Source organism: Vanacampus margaritifer, chromosome 2 (genome assembly GCF_051991255.1).
Source record: "Vanacampus margaritifer isolate UIUO_Vmar chromosome 2, RoL_Vmar_1.0, whole genome shotgun sequence".
NCBI classification, from domain to species: Eukaryota; Metazoa; Chordata; class Actinopteri; order Syngnathiformes; family Syngnathidae; genus Vanacampus; species Vanacampus margaritifer.
Genome location: NC_135433.1, coordinates 44,002,367 through 44,019,594, shown reverse-complemented (window position 1 = coordinate 44,019,594; position 17,228 = coordinate 44,002,367).

Below are 17,228 nucleotides of genomic sequence, written 5' to 3'. Positions count from 1 at the left end.
AACACAGCCAGCTTCTCTTGCCGGTCAGGGCCGAGCCGAAAAGGAGCAGGCTTGGGAAATGGGGAGCGAGGAAGTTGGTGTATCAGGAGAGTGGATTGTATTGTTTACAGCTGTTGAACATTCAACCAAGATAGAATTTAGAAGCAAACACAACCAAGTTTTTTTTCTGTCACAGAATTTAGAAGCCAACACAACCAAGTTTTTTTTCTGTCACAAACAAAATCATGCGAGACAACGCGGGGACGACGTGACATTTTGTGTTCGGTCTGAGCCTAGCATAAGGTCCATCAGTTATGTAGGTTCATCATTGGCAACGGTGAACGAGCGAGGAAGAAAATGTGGCCTTGTTATTTTGGGATTAGTGTCACATTTACTCAAAAGTGCATGTACTGGTTAACCGTATTATGATACAACAAATGTCCAGTAAGTTGATGACTGCTCTCTATTTTCAGTGCATAGGTGTATGCTCTCATGGGAAACGCACTATTTGTAAATGATTTTTTGTTTTTATATATACACTGAAATGTACTTCCTATAGTTGTAATCAATTTCACGCACCGGTTTACTAGTTTCAGTACACCATCTAAAAGATGGATGAATCGATAGATTTTTATTTGGCTTTAGCTGCGTATCATTGTTAACTGATCTGGAAATTGGTGCTGTGAATTTTATGTAAGATGTGATAATAAAGTTATACCAAGATATGGACATAAAAAAATTGTATGATTTAATGCATCATAGGAGAAAAAGACCCACTTCGATAAAATGACACTCAAAACACAAGATGACTGATGGGATGTATGAAACCTCTACCACAGTTTGGCTTTAGCCCCAGGTGCTAGCTAGCTCGCTCTAAGGGTGCTCGTTTACCTGCTAGCTCCCTAGCTAGCTCCCTAGCTAGCTCCCTAGCTAGCTCCCATGGTGATCATTTACCTGCAAGCTCTCTAGCTAGCTCCCATGATACTCATTTACCTGCTAGGGAGCTAGCTAGCTCCCATGGTACGCATTTACCTGCTAGTAAACTACCTAGCTAGCTCCCATGGTACTCATTTACCTCATAGGGCGCTAGCTAGCAAGCTAGAATCGGGCTAAAGCCAAACTGGCACGATTTTTACTTTCTGGACCTTTTTGCCACCTCTGACTGTGGTTATCTTCTACCCATACTATTTTTTGGCTTTGTACAAGTATTAATGGTGCACATTGTCGTGTGGGCAGTGTGATTCAAACGTGAAAATGACATTTTTGATTATGCATTAAAAGACACAACTTCACTGTGTGTTCATTTGTGTAGGGCAGGAATGTCGAACATTGGCTGCTCATAATAAACTATATGTATCCATTAAGCTTAACACGATCAGGATTTTTTTGGGCCGATCAGTAAACAAGTTTGGAAAAAAATTATTGATCATTGATACCGATACAATCAAGATGGAGAAATATATTTCTTTAAAGGCAGTCGACAGCCATCCACGTATAATTGACGCCGTTTGAAATGCATGAGAAATAAAATAAACCCCCAAAATGTGGATAAACATTGAATATAACATGCAATGTCTTATTTCGAGCAGCCAATCAATGATGTCATTGATCCATCGAGCAAATTAAGACATTACACCTGATCACCGATTTTCTAGTCTAGTATACATGTGAGTATATGAGTGTATGGGGTACACACATCAATATTATACAGGTATATTAGTGCTGTTAAATACACTTTTTTAAACAAACTAATTGCACAATTCTCCGTAATTAATCACGATTAATCACATTTTTCTAACATCGTCAAATAGAAAGTATATTTAGAATCAGACTGTTCTAAATAGCTTTCTTTGATCCTTGAATAGAATCCTGTAACACAAGCATAGGGAACCCTGGTCCTTCAGAGCTACTGTCCTGCCTGTTTTTTAGTTGTGCTCACTAGCAGCAGACTTCAGAATTTGCGAGGCCCCCTGAAGGAACTTGAACAGGGTATTTTTACTGTGAGATGATACGGCAAAAACATACAACTATGCTATTTGAATTTGGCTTTGTAAAGTGTACAAATTATTTGAGATTTCTCCAACAAGCGTCAAGTACAACTGAAAGTAAAACTACCTACAGTCCGTGTTTGTCTATTTTCACGCCACTGGCTGCAGGTTATGGACTAAAACAGGTTTAAGAAAAAAAACACTTTAAAGAATTTTAGTTAATCTGCAGAGTTAACGCTTTAATTTTGACAATATACAATTTGCCTGTGAGTAATGGTATTCTGTATATACTAGAGCTGTCAAACGATTAATTTTTTTAATCAGATTAATCACATCCTAGAATTTTAATTAATCATGATTAATCGCTTTATTAAAAAGGCTTTTTATCAACATTTTTTGCCTGCCAAATTTAAAGAGCACCTGTTATGTGTTAAATCTGTCTACATTTAATGTTATGAGGACGTCAACATTTTTTGATCCACTGCACACGCTCATCCTCCTCTTTTCCTAAGAGTTAATTATTTGCATAATTTAAAATGGGGAAAAAAATGACCACAATAGTTTGACATGAACAAATATTCTGAATGTCATACACAAAAATTTATTAAATGCTTTACTTTAATGCATGTAGTTATATTTATTGCTACCTTTATGTAACCATCCACTGTCAATTTTAAGGATCATCTGTTGTCAAAACTAATAGTGTGATTAATCTGCATTAATACAATATTTTAGATTTTTGGAAAAAGATTAATTTGACCAAATTGTGACTTTTGTGGTTTTGGCCCAATGCCAGTGATATTAAAACACACAAACAAAAAAACATTTACAGTATTAGGTTTTTACTGTCTGTTACCATCAGTGACCTTATAATAAACCAAAAAAACATATTCCTTTTTTTTGGGTTGCATTTCACCCATTTTAAATGGAGTAGGTACAGGAGCACGCACTCCTCACACAAGACAACCATCTGCAGATCACTGATAAAATCACTTACAGTATCTCGACATATTATTCCACCTTGGAAGATTTATTGCAGAGTAATTTCTTGAAGTAAAGTGTCATCTTTATGTGATCTAATTCCATTGCAATTTGCAGCTCATTTTTATTTTTTTGTGACAACTTTGATTGTCTGTATATGGCATTGAAATTGATGAGGTTTTTCAAATTGATGAGATCATCCGTTCCCCCGCACAGTCTAAATGCGACAACAGCATCACTTAGTGGTTGGTCTCTTGTGTAAAATAAAGGCTCACCTCAAGTGTTTCTCCAGGGGAGGGCAGCCACGAGCCTGGAATGTGCACTTTCCATCCATTGCTCACACAGTGTCGCAATACATGTGATAGGCCTTACTTCACTTGACACTGACTGGCCTATTTAACTATTCAATTGTTTTCTCTAATTTGCACCTTTGTTGCGCTATAGATATTCTTCCCTTGAGGCCAACACCGGCTAATATCCTTTTAATCATCTTTCCTGCCCTTATGGGCTATGTACTGTATGTGGATATACAATATGTGATGTTTTGTGCACCTTCTCGGGCAAATAATGAGAAAAGAAGTCTTGCTTTTGTGCAAGACTTAAGTAGTGTCGTTTTTAGTGAGTCAGTGGGACCCGCCAATAGCCTTTAACCCTATAAAGCCTGAACCATGAAATATATGAGAGATAATAAAAATAAAATAATGTAAATAGACTATTTATTGGTCCTTTTGGAGGGATTTTTTTTTGGGGGGGGGGGGGGTTCGAAAACCAACTTCCATATATGACTTTTGATTTGTGTCCTATTTGATACATCCGGTCACAATGCTTTAAATTTGTACATTATAACTGTCAAAAATATAATGATAAACAGACATATCAAACATATTAGTTATTTCCAAAAATCGGAACATTTCCCACTATTAAAAAGTATAAGTGTCTGTCTTTTCTCAATTGGGGCGATCTTGCAAGGTCGCTGGAAAAGCCATCAGCTGCCATCATACTGCCCTCTAATGGATTATTTGTGCAATGCATGTGTCAGATCATATATGTCAGGGTTTTAATGGGGGAAAAAAAATATTATTCTCATTAAATAGAGGGCTCAAAATGTCTTGTATTGATTTTAATATGATACGATTACAAAAGGGCGCGGTCTGATCCAATTTTGGCACAAGTAGTGAAGCACTACAACTTGGAACAGTGAAACCATGATCAATGAGGTACTCTACCTCTTTGTGCATCACAGCGCGTTTTGCAGGACATTGCCGAACAAGCTTGAATATTCCAAAATGGTATTACTTAAACAATTTCTGGTTGGGTTGATCTCATGTTCTGTCGCTCCCTTCGTGTCGCTGTCCGTTAGCTAACTAGCTTATCATATTAGCTGTTTGTTCCCTCGGTTTCAAGATGTTGACAAAATGAATGTGTTAAAAAATAATAATAAAAAAATTCACCATCTTTTACATTTGTCACGTTTATAACCTCATCTATTCTTTCATTCTTTGGGTGAAATTGTTGAAGGTGTGCAATTGTGTTTTTTCCCGCCAGCATCCAAGCCTATGAATTCCATTAGAGCAGTTAAACATGGCACAAAGTGCACCTGTCATTTTGTCACTTAAGGCTTAAAGTCTTTTAATCAATGCCTGCAAACTTGAAGGTGTACAATTAGGCTTACACTTTTGTGCTGTGCTAGCATACAAAATTCAGTGCCTGCTCATTTGTTTGGTAGAACTTGATCTCACTCATTCACAGAGGAATTGTGCCGAGTGGTAGGCCTACATCATTCACTGAATTTTTAGAAATATAAAGGTATACACATATACTTTTATATTTATGCTACATACAGCGCTGTGAAAAAGTTTGGATTCCGTAACACTAGAACTGGACTTTTTGAGTATGAGCGTCCTTTTTAAGGTCATGACACAGTATTTCAATCAGATTCAAGTCCGGACTTTGACTAACTATTAATTTTTGCTCAGGCCATTCCGAAGTTGAATTGTTTCGGATCACTGTCCTGCAGCAGAACAAAAGCACGCTTCAGCTTGAAGTCACGAACTGATTGCCAAAGATTGTCCCTTAGGATTTTCGGGTAAAAAGCTGAATTCATGGCTCTGTTAATCACAATAATAGTCCAGGTACAGAAGAAGCAGAAAAACATCCTACCAATACCATGTTCAACTGTTGGTTTGATATTGAAGAAAGACAGAAAGAAAGAAAGAAAGAAAGAAAGAAAGAAAGAAAGAAAGAAAGAAAGAAAGAAAGAAAGAAAGAAAGAAAGAAAGAAAGAAAGAAAGAAAGAAAGAAAGAAAGAAAGAAAGAAAGAAAGAAAATCAGCCATTTATTTATATGCAGTATTGTTCAAATTTCAGCTAAGAAATGTACGAAAAGTTTGTTAATGCATCCATCGAGTACAGACTGACTTCTTCATACTTCACAATTTGCATTTGCAATTTCAATCCCCAGCGCGGTGCAGAAAGGGCAAAAGATAAAACACACACCTTAAAGATCATTAGCAATTAATATTTGGGGATTCATGGAGGAAAAACTGCGTTAAACACTTGTTCAATAATTCATACTATAAACAAGAAAGTCTCCCACTTCCTTAATAATTTAGACGTAAGCTAATGTTGATTTATTCAGGAAGGTCTGCGCCACGAGCGCTGCCTGCAGTGCCCACATTTGAATTAAAGTAGGACAGTAGCAGGCGAGTCTGTAATAACATTTGTATAATTTTATTATTGCTCGCGGCCCAGTTCATTTCCTCCTCCAGTAGCTGCGTGAAATTGTTTGATTCTGCAAAGTGCCTTGAGTGTGACGCTCTGGGCTGGCAGGGAGGTGCGGGAACAGGAAGGCGGGTGACACTCGGTTCTGATGCTGTCACACACGCACACTCGCGCTCGCGCAGATAAATAATGTTGCCAGGCTTTGTTACACTACCTCACTTAATAATTCACGCCGTCTTGAGAATATGATTGATATTCTCACTCACCCTGTCACTCATGATGAATATTTGAGGCAATGCGTTTGATAAGGCATGGAAGTGTAATAATAAGTCATTCATTACTCCATCGCGTCAAATACATTGGAGCGTTTGTCAGTATGGTCCTGCAGTGCAATGTAACTCACAATATCGTGATACCCAAAATCACAGCATGTCACTTACAAAGGAGTATTAGGATCCCGAAAGAAATGCAGTTTTATGGGGGGAAATGGTAATGCTAGGAGAATTAAGTGGTATATTATCAAGAAAAAGTTTCATATTTTTACATTCAAATCTCTTAATTTTTCTTTCGCCATATACTTCGGGTTGGAAATGAGCAGTATGCCCCCTTTTCAAGCTATTTATTTTCAGAAATAAGGTAGTATTGCGTTTGTGGAATAAGAGTTAAGCAGCATATTCCAGCCGTTCATATCAGAAGGTGGCCATTTTGCTACTTGCTGTCGAGTGAAAATGACATTACAGTTGCTCAGATCTCAAGTATTGATGGGCGAGTACCGATACCAGGTATCGTATCGTACTCGCGACGGATATCGATACCGGTATCGGTTCCCGCTCTTGTGGCCATTTTTTGGTCAGGAACTAAAGGCTGAAATAGTTATTTTGCATTTATTGAGTACTCATTTATTTAAGGCTTTAGCGTAGCTGACGCACGGGCTACTTTTAATTTACCCACTTACATCACAGACGCAAGGGAAGGAAGAACATCTTCAGTCAACAGCAAGTGGCAAAATGGCCGCCCTCCTGAGATGGACGGCTGGATTGTGCTTCATAACTCATATTCCACAATTGTAATATCAATCAGAATGTCATGTTTAGACTAGTGAGGTCACATATAGCTTATTATTGTCAAGAAATGTTTAAGGTTGACTTCCCCTTTAACCCTGGAGAACCCAAGAACCCTTTTCTTCTTTGGAAAATTATGAATTATACATTAAATGACTGCTATAAGTTTACTGAACACCAAAATAAATGTTTTGTCAATTTTAACCCTTTTTTTTAAACTAGCTCAGAGTTGCTAATTTATCAAAAAAATATATATATATAAAACATACTCCTAGGCATTCTGCAACATGATATGAAATAGATTAACAAAAAAAACCACAATTTTACCATCTGATGGTTTGCTGAGAAGATGGTTTTGTTTGGATTGATTTCCAGCTCAACAAAACAGCATGTTGCCAGCCATCTTGTCATCACCACTCTGGCTCATGTAAGTGCAATATTCATCCACTAGATGGCCCCATGCAGGGGTCAGAAGTGGCACTCTGGACTTTTGAAGTAAAATTTGTAAAAAGAAAAAAGGTCTTTGTTATTTGAGTAGCAGAATTTATAGGGGCCAAATTTGACCCTGTGGGTTCTCCAGGAGAGAAAATTGACTCATTGAGCCATTTTCAGTTGCAAAAAGTTAACATTTTGTCAAGAATTAATTTGATAACTTTTCATGTACATTTATTACCTTTAAAAAACAAATTTTCCACTTGCCAGGGGCTTGCTTTTCCATGACAGTCCATCTGGCTCCTTCTCCTTTGTTTGAGACATTCACTAAGCAGGTCTTCCCTGGGGCCCATCATCTTGATGTATTCTTGGAGGCCTGTTGTTTACTCCTGTATGGTGCCCATGACGCTAACTAGTCCGCGGTCCCCACTCTTTCAGTTTTGTGTACAGCCTTAGGATGCTGGACTTCGGGTGGTCTTGATATCAGTGGTTTGGATCGCTTCCAGGCAATGCTGCCAGGACATAGGTGTTAATGATCTTATTCTTTCCGTTCAGCTGACTACTCAGTCCCTCTTTAGGGATTCGGCCATGGCCGCCCTTCGCGCTGTCCCCTCATCTGCACATCTGTTATGCTGCATTACAGTAGTTCAATCCCTTCATTGTGATCATCTATAAATATATATATATATATATATATATAAAATAGTTAAAATAATCAAATATTGTACATTTTGATCTGTACTGTAAATCCAGACTGTGTTTATGTGTAAAAGAGTGATTGCTACACAAACAATCACATCTGGTAGCACACACCTGAGACCCTGGTGTTTTTGACACAGGAAGGGAGGTTCGAAGGTGCTGATTGTTTTCCTCGGGGCTCACAAGTTCCCACCTCGCTCCCCGTTCATTCCTCCTGCAATTCCTTTATGCAGAGCAGCGCAAAGTGCAGTTTGATGAAACACATTTGTTTGACTTAACTCTTGCCTTGCCATCACGCCCACATCTCGGGGGTCTCTCGCCAGCCCGACAGCAGTGGGGCTAATGAGAGGATGTATCTACAAGTGTGCCAGTTGACCGCGGGAGTTGTCTTCCATTTGGGTTTTCGGTCTGCGTTATTAGGGAAATCTTTATTATTATTGTTGCCCTCAAGTGGGAACGGTATAACAGGATTACATTTTATTGGAACCTCCCAGCAAGCAGCCCCCTCCTCTTGTCTCGCTTTCCCTCACTGTCACTTACTTCCCTTGTCCAGTGTCGGGGTTGAAAGGTTGGGACGTCAACCTCCTTCTATCCCTTTTCTATCGGGATTGTCTTCATTTAGGTCACAGCTTATCCCATCTGAATTTGGGAAGACAAAGAAACCATAAATAGGCTACTTACTATACATTAGGGAAGAATCGATATCCAAAACATCACAATACGATATTATCACGATATAAACATCACGATATGATAATTATCACGGCGTGAGGAGGTTGGTATATTTAAAAAAGTTTACGATACTGTATAAACACTCACGTTAAAAAAATAAAATAAATAAAGCTTAAGTCAAAATTATAACTGTAGTTCAAATAGTACAGGCAACATTAACCTCAATGTATCTAATCGACCTACAATCACTAATGACAATATCGAAGCACTTGCTTCTGCACACACACATTGTGAATGGAGTCAATTTGTGGAGGAATTCAAACGTGTTACGTTCCCCTTCAACTGGCCATTAGGGAGGGTCTTAAATGTAGGTGGCCAAAACATGCCTACACTAAATTTCCAGTGTTTGATGAAATATGCAGTAAACAGTGTTATTTAAATGCTGTTAGGATAAAAAGTGACATTGTCAGAGTAAATTTCTTTGAGTGTTGGGGTGGATGATGGGTGTAACCTGAATAGCACTACCTTGAGTGTTAAATTGACCACACCCTCATTTCCGGTGAAGGAGAAACTTTGCAAATTTCCAGCGTGCTGTCGACATTTCAACAGCGATACATCCAGTTGTTATCGTTGGAGCAGCATGGCTCAGTGGTCATGTGGTCGTCTCCCGTGGGTTCGATCCCAGGCCAGTGTGTACATGTCAAAGTGTCTTTGAGCAAGATACTAAACCCCCAGTCGGTCCTGATGCTGTGTCATCAGTCGTCAAAATGTAAAGCGCTTTAAGGGCCTTGTAAGGAGGAAAAATATGATATAAATAAAGTACCATTTATCAGAGTAAAGTGTAGTGTAAGTTATATTTTTAACACTGCAATACACTCAAACAACAGAGTTAAGTGAAGTTTGGCAGAATTAAATGTTTAACACTGACACTAATGTAGGCTACTTTCAACACTACTTGGTGTTCACCGGTGTAGATAGAACACTATACAGTGTTGGAGTAACACTGGTGAAGTGTTAACTAAAACTTTGAAAAGTGTCAGGTTTACAATTATTGGTGTGGACACATATAAACACTTTTCTAGTGTTAGATTTAACACTCTCAGTGTTAATCTAACACTGGCGATTTTACTGTGTACTTAAAATTAAACTGCACTAATAAACTAACCGCCAAAGGGTTCTGGAACTGCAAAAATAGAACCCCCCCCCCCCCCCCCGGACTTTTTAACCTGCTATTTTTAATATCTTAACATGACGATGATGATATCGTTTGCATGAGCAAAGATACAACAAGAAGTGTCCCCAGGTCATTTACCTAGGGTTCGACATCAACAGTGGCCCGCTTGCCTGGGGCCTCTACATAACTTTGTTGGGCCACTCGAAGTTAACTGACACCGGCCAGTATAAAATTCATAAATAAATATGATGAAATATGTAAACATGTTTTTGCTTTTTGAACATTACATTTTCAATATGTTGATCAATCATCATGGATCATTTCACTGCACTACACCTTCTTCTTTTTTTGCGCTTCAGATTAAAAGTAAAAAGAAGAAAAAAAGTTGTATTGAACATCCCTATGTAAGATTTTTGTTGTTGTTCCGCTCTCTTACTAGCCGTGGATGGCCGAGGCCTCTGAGTTAGTGAGCAAAACAAACAAGATGGAACCAGGTTTGCGAGATCTTCATTTATTCACCATGCACCATGTCCAGCAGTGAATTCCCTCCACATACAACAGTTTTTTTTTTTAACAGATTACGGAAACCCTCTTAAAAAGTGGTGGCCTCAACCACCAACCTTAAATGAAGGGTGACCCCGCCCATATACAAAACACTTAACACATATATACATATAGATACGCACGTAGAAATGCAGTCAATGTGTTCTTACTAATCACATCAACTGTTTTCAACTGAAAAAAATTGAATACTACACTACTAACATTATCAATAAAAGTAATACAATACAACTTGTGTTAAAATAATTAGGGACGGCAGAAATGGAACATTGAAACAATCAAATCATTTGGAACAATTGATTCACAAAAAGAATCGATCTTTTGGAACGTTCAAAACATCTCCCCACAGCGACATCTGGTGGCCAGTTGTAACATACGTTTGGAGGCGTAATGGAAGCGAAAGGCAACGGTCACGTGACATCCTGATTCTGAGGCAGATTTAGGAACACGATTCGAAGTTCCGTCTGTGTTCCAGTACGTACCAAAACACAGTTTCGATTTTGCCACCACTAACAATAATATAAAATAAATGATGAATTCAAATTACCATGAAATATATTCACATTCAGTTGGTTAATGTTGCATCTCCGCATCATGCATACACAAAGTATATTTTTGTGACATGAATTTCCATCTTTCAGCCATTTTTATAATTTTGAAGCATTGAATTTGATCCACATGTAATGGAGGAATGTCTTTCAAGTTTAACATAACAAAACCAAATCCAAGTGAAAACAAGAACAAACTCTTGACAGGAAGTGACGCGTAAACAAATGTGAGACTCAAAGTGCTGGTTGTCTCGCTGACGGCAGAAGCCCTGAAGCGAGAGCGATGACGCTGTTTATAATAATGACGTTTGAACAAGAACAGATGGAAGAGGAGAGGGCAGAGTAGTGCATGATGGGAAATCCCCAACTGTCTGGGCCTATAGCAGATAATTCAAGACCAGCCTAGCCTTTGTTGAGAAATAGAGCAAGTTGTATTTTGAATGTTTTTGACTGGAACAAAAGCAGTAGTTTTTCCCGTGCTTGCCCCTTTCTCGTGAATAGATTTATAAGTCGATGATATCACTCTGTCTGCTTGGAGCGAGCTCACATCTGCAACCAATCTGGAAAACAAGTTCACCAAAGTACCACAACGGCCGCTGTTCTCCAAAAAAAAACCCTCTTCTTCCACAGCAACGTTACAGCGTTGGCTTTTGGCAACTTTAGCCTCGGAGCTGCCAGGAAATCCTAATCCACGTCCGATGCATATTTTCAAGACTGACGTGCCAGGACCCCCGTTATGAACGAGCTCCATTTGTTTGGAAAATGGCTAACGTATGGGATTGTGGTGGCCTGCAGGCTCGCTCTGCTCACTATGGTTTGTCAAACTAATGGCATAAAAATGTGTGTATACATGTGCGTGCAGCCTCCACATTTGAGCCTCTGCTGAATCATGTGCCAGCCACTAAGCTGGAGGGCAAATAACTTTTGAACAACATTTCAAGCCTCTGTTACGTTCCCTACGTGGGATATGAAGGTCTGCCGTATTTCCTGGGTGGGACGGGCAAGGCCAGGCATAGCTCGCCTGCCCTTAAACAACATCTTATGCATGATCAGCAATGCAGAAAGAGCTATTTTGTCAAGTAAATTAACTATATTTTAATATTTGATGTCTTAATTACACAGATATGGCAAAAGTACTCGCACTCAATACTTAAGTACATATACTTAGAAGTACAGGAAAAAATGCTGGTAAGACATTTGATTCAGCTCTGGGCTTGTAGATTTGAATTGAGTTGCTTCATGCCGAGTCATCAAACTTGGCTGCCGTGCTACGCCCATACACAGGGATGGTAAAATAAAATTATGGAATGTTAATGTGTCTAATCTGAAAACAAACTATATACTACAACAAGTAAGATTTATTTCAGTTGTCATTTTGCATTTTTTTGGGTGATTCCATTCAGAACGTTAGCAAAGATGTGCAAATGTTTTAATTGCATAGAAGTCGAGCCAATGCTAGCTAGCGCTCAACAACTTGCGACATGCTATATGGATATAACATGGAGGTTAAAAAAGGCAATATAATTTGTGTGGAAAGATTTGTTGTTTTCACAGAATTTCAAAATGTGTATTGTAAAATAAAATCAATTTAGAAGTCGAGCCAATGCTAGCTAGCGCATAACAACTTGCAACATGCTATATGGATATAACATGGAGGTTAAAAAAGGCAATATACTTTGTGTGGAAAGATTTTGTTGTGGTCACAGAATTTCAAAATGTGCATTGTAAAATAAAATCAATTTAGAAGTCGAGCCAATGCTAGCTAGCGCTCAACAACTTGCGACATGCTATATGGATATAACATGGAGGTTAACTCTTTGACCGCCAAAAACATTAAATAACGTTTAGTAAAATCTCTTACCACCCGGTATAGGAACTGAATGACATGAGGAAGCCAGACGTAACACCACCGTAACGTCACCGTATCATGATCCTGAGAGTAGACTTGATGGCAACATGGCCAAACACACACTGCAGTATATACTTGCTATTCCCCGGGAAAAAAAGCCAGCAAGAAAGTGTAGTGTCTGCACGCGAAGGGGCCATCGCAGTGAAACTAATCTGTTGTGCAAATCCTGCTGCGTTCCCTTGCACGCAGGGGAGTGTTTCAAAAAGAAAAACTGTATTTGAAACATCCACACAATTGTAAATAGTACCACGGTTGCACACATTTGTAAATAGTTTGCCAAATTGTTTTGTCAAATTGTTATTCTGTTGAATGTAAATAAACATATTTTGCTATCAAAAAACACTTTTTCATTGTTGGTGGTAGTGTTTTACAGAAGTAAAGCACTGTTTAGGTGTTTGTGGCATCATTCATGGAAAAAGAAAGGTGTCAAATTCACTAGAGTGCATGAAATAATATCGTTTCACAAAAAGCTTGATTTCTCCGTATTTTGTTTCAAAACAGAGCATTTGGGTGAAACTAACCATTTTCTATTGTTGATTACTGAAAACGGAATAAGGTAGAAACAAACTTTTTTTCTGATGAAAGATGAGAGTCCAATCTTTCATTTGGTAGTATGTGTGTTTCCATAGTCCAAACACAAAATTTTCTGTGGACCTTGAAAGATCAGTCAAAATGCTTAAATCGGCTGGCACCCACGGCATCCCTTTTCTGAAAACGTCTGGCGGTCAAAGAGTTAAAAAAGGCAATATATTTTGTGTGGAAAGATTTTGTTGTTGTCACAGAATTTCAAAATGTGCATTGTAAAATAAAATCAATTTAGAAGTCGAGCCAATGCTAGCTAGCGCTCAACAACTTGCGACATGTTATATGTATATAACATGGAGGTTAAAAAAGGCAATATACTTTGTGTGGAAAGATTTTGTTGTTGTCACAGAATTTCAAAATTTGTATTGCAAAATAAAATCTATTTACTTTTGTGCTTAAAGCTGCTCTATGTAGCAATTTGCCCAAAAATATTTTACAATAGAGATCCGGACGTTGACGTCACGTGTCCCAAAATGGACGTTAGCATAGCCATTTTAGCAACATAGAAAACACATCTGCCACTTTGAGTAAACGGCAAACGCCACACTTTAACAAAGATTGAGAGCTGTTGTGGACCAGCTGCCACAACGAGAAGAGGCAAAAAAAGATCGAGCATTCTTCAGGCTACCAAAAGAGGAGCCAATGTGTAGCCAATGTTGCACTTTGTACATGGTGGTTAAATCAGCAGATGCTTACTGTTACCACACGCAAAATGTGGGGGAAATAATCCGTTTCGTTCATTCGTGCTTCTGCGGTTTAATAGATATTACACAGTTGAATTTAATAACTGAAATACTTTTTACGGTATAAATGACCGAATTAGCAGCTACTAAGTTGCTAACGTACATAAATAACACTGCAAACACTTGCGTGAATCTGCCAACTTTGATGGCATTTTGAGCACACATAAAGGGGGAATTAATCCGGATTGTACAAACTTGTAAAGCGTTTGTATGATCAGATTTGAAAGCACTCACAGGGGGTAATTCCACGTAGCAGTGTCACCAAGTTGGAAAAAAAAAAGCCTCCTGACACTTAATCGGCAATCCAACATGTCCACCTTGCGCATGTAAATCATGTCCTTTTCATCAAAGTGACTGTCAATGCTCTTGGGTGGAAAGTTGACGGATAAACGCTAGTTTTTGCCCTCTTTGCCGTTATTAATCCATTAACGCTGCACTTCTACTTTTCTGCCGCAGGGGGCGTGTTCAGATAAATAGTCACGTGGCATAAGGATAGCTATATATTTTTATTTGACTTTTTATTACTCAAACATCTTCTTATCAGCACATTAGCTGTTGGCCAATAGTTTTCAGACTGGAATCGGGTTTGAATTTCCCACCCCCTGTGGATGTGACGTCATGCGCATTCTCATGTTAGCTCATTGTCTTACAGATTCACGACCGCAGGAGCTAGTATTTCGCTGTAATGGATTCTACTAGTGGAGTGTGAAGCGATTCAAATATCGATATTATCGATACCAAGTCAATATCGGATCGATACTGGCACTATATTATCGATCTAGTTGTTTAGTTTCAGTTTGGCTCTTTTATGCACTGCTGCAGTTTGGTCAAACAGATAATAGGTATGTCACCGCACACTTTATTTCTGTCTGTCGGACCAGAGCAGTCACGGGCAGACCTGGTCCCCGCACTCCCTCCTCCCCTCCTGCTTCAATCGTGTGCCATCACGTGACTCAGCATCTCATCTTTGTAGTAGATTGCCCGAACACATACAGTATTGTACCGGAAAAATAATTTATTTTGTATGTTGTTTTATATTTATTGCTGCATCATAATCTTTAATATATTGTTTATAAATGTTGAACAAATCCACAAAAGAAGTACAATGAAGGAAGAATTTGTAGTTATTTTTTGTATTTGCAGTTTCTGAACAGTTTATGATAAAGAATTTGTTTAAATGTGTTTTTCATGATCGCTTAACACACTTAAAAAAAAAAATGTTTAAAAAATATTTTGTTGTGATTGTAATGTTTCTGGGGGAAAAAGTATTTTCTATTTATCAACAAACTTTGTCCTAAATGTGTCCTTTGTTTAAAGGGAAACTTTACAAAAACATTTAAAGGTTGAAAATATATTGTGAATAAGCAATTTGATGATACAGCTACCTAAATTAAAAAAAAAATACATATACCATCATTTTTTGAAAAGTATCGTTATAAGTGTCGGCGATAATGGCCCTGTATTTCCTTGGTATCGGATCGATACCAAAACTAGCACACCACGAGATTCTACATTTGCTCAAGAGATCGCCATCTATCACGACTCCAAACACACACAGATACTTAGCGGAAGGTTAAAAAAAAATACGACGGCGGCATTTAGCATGAAAGGAATGCCACAAAGACATGAAATTGAACAGTATGATGTCATGAATAAAAAAGTTCCATTCTGTAGCGTTTAATTTAGGCTAAATGTTACTTTATTTTCTGCGGTGACGATAGCCTATTGTAGCTATAGCATGCTAACGGATGGATCCATTTTCTCATGTTAAATATATTTTAGACCTTCACAGTTTCTCAAACTAAAATATAAAACTTTTCTCACCTGTGTAAACATACCTAATTGATAAGTTGATTCCAGCCTCTGTGCTTAGTCTTTAGTAATTAAGTTTGTACGAGAGTGCGTAAAGAAGGGAGTGTGCAGTTTCATATTTCAGTCACATTGTCCATTGTGCATTTGTTTCACGTTCCTTTACAGTTTAATACGTTGCGGCAAGTTCAGATCCTTTTGTAAGGTATTCCATGAAAAGGGAGCAGCATATTTGAACGCTATCTTTACTCAGCTCTGTCCTGACAGACAACACCTAACAACACCTTAGTGGTGGCTATTTGGATTTCAGCACTTTCTATCTTGGGTAGAATTTAGGGTAACTGTTAACCATTTGTAAACAACAACAACAACAATTTAGATTTATTTACATCAAAGTTAAAAGCTTGTTCAAATGCAGTAAAGGAACAACGAATAACTGTGTCATCTCTGCAAATAAATCAAAACAGACATTTGACACATTTTGACAGCGAGCTTTAATATAAATTGATAACAACAGTGGACCTAGAACACATCCCTGAGGGACACCTTTGGGAACAAGAAGAAAGGAAGAAGAGATACCCGGCCAGCTAAATATACATTGCATTCTCTCCAAGTACCATGATCAACAGTATCAAAGGCCTTAGACAAGTCAATAAAAAGTGCAGTACAGTGCAATATTTTTACAGTCCAGACTTTTAATAATGACATTAAATACCTTTATAGCAGTTTTTGTGCGGTGCCCCTTTCAAAAGCCAGATTCATAACTTGATAAAAATAAACTTCAAGACAGTTTTTAAGCTGTTCAGCAACTACATTTCAAGGCCTTTTTTTGTTTTGTTGCAAGAATGTAAAATTTCGATACCGGCCAATAATTACTGATGACTGAGGAATCGCCTCCTTTTAATAAAGGAAGAATTTTCCACACAGAATCACAGGAGAGCTGTAGCCTATCCCACCTGACTGAGAGACAAAAGCAGACTGGTAGCCAGCCAATCACTGGCGAAACACATTTTCATGCTCATGTTCTCATCTATAGATAATTTAGAGTCTTTGGTGAACCTAGCATGCATGTTTTTAAAATGTGGGAGGAAGGAGTTCTGGCTGAAAACCAACACAAGTACATAAAAAGATGCAAATTCCAGATTCGAACCTCGAACCTCAGAACTGTGAGGCAGACGAGAACTACTTTTCCACTGTACTGCCCTATATGATACATATACAGTATACTGTACACAGATTCACACATAAGTTGTGTTACTAAAGACCAAAAAGAGTTATTAAAAAGTAATTCACTTTGCCTCCATCTTGCTGCTGAACGCATGCATGGCTGAACATTTGAAATGAGCTTTCTTTCACACGCACGCACA